General features: G+C 61.6%; 1 protein-coding gene across 1 annotated transcript in view; it reads left to right on the top strand.

Annotated features, from left to right (window-relative positions):
• Positions 1-544, top strand: part of PIK3R2 (phosphoinositide-3-kinase, regulatory subunit 2 (beta)) — an 11130-nt gene that overhangs the window by 5941 nt on the left and 4645 nt on the right.

Raw genomic sequence — 544 nt, 5'->3', positions numbered from 1 at the left:
GCTTTGTGAGCGGTCGTCCTCCCGGCTGGCCTTGGGCCTCAGCCAGCACCACGCAGGCTTGTCCCCTTCTGCAGACGTTCTTGCAAACCCCAACTCCGCAGCGCTGTCAGCTCTGGCTGCACCGCTTTCGGGACAGACTTTATCTGCTGTCCCGACGGCCTGCGCCTTGCGTTGGTGGGATGGCACAGTTCAAGGGAGATGTTTTCCCCATTGGGTTCAGCGTGTGGCTGGTCCATCTGTGCTTGTCTCTACCAGCAGCAGGGAACAAAACTTTCTCCCGAGTCATGTGTGCCCAGGATTCCTGTGGCAGGGCTCAGGGCAAAGGGTATGGGCACCCAAAATGACCTCTCTCCCCTCCCTGAGGGGACCTGCCTGCGTTCCTAGAGCCAGCTTATTTCTGGGGTGCCAGGGGCACTTCCAGGCATCCTCTGTCATGTGGGCTGCTTGGCCCGTGTGGTGCCGGGCTGCTGCATCCCATGATAGCTGGTCGGGTGGTGTGCGGTGGTCTCTGGGACGGGTGCTGGCAGCACCGGAGCTGCCAGCT

Source organism: Cariama cristata, unplaced genomic scaffold (assembly GCF_000690535.1).
Source record: "Cariama cristata isolate BGI_N322 unplaced genomic scaffold, ASM69053v1 scaffold29294, whole genome shotgun sequence".
NCBI classification, from domain to species: Eukaryota; Metazoa; Chordata; class Aves; order Cariamiformes; family Cariamidae; genus Cariama; species Cariama cristata.
The sequence above is the reverse complement of the archived record's forward strand: the minus strand, read 5'-3'. Positions and strand labels throughout refer to the sequence as shown.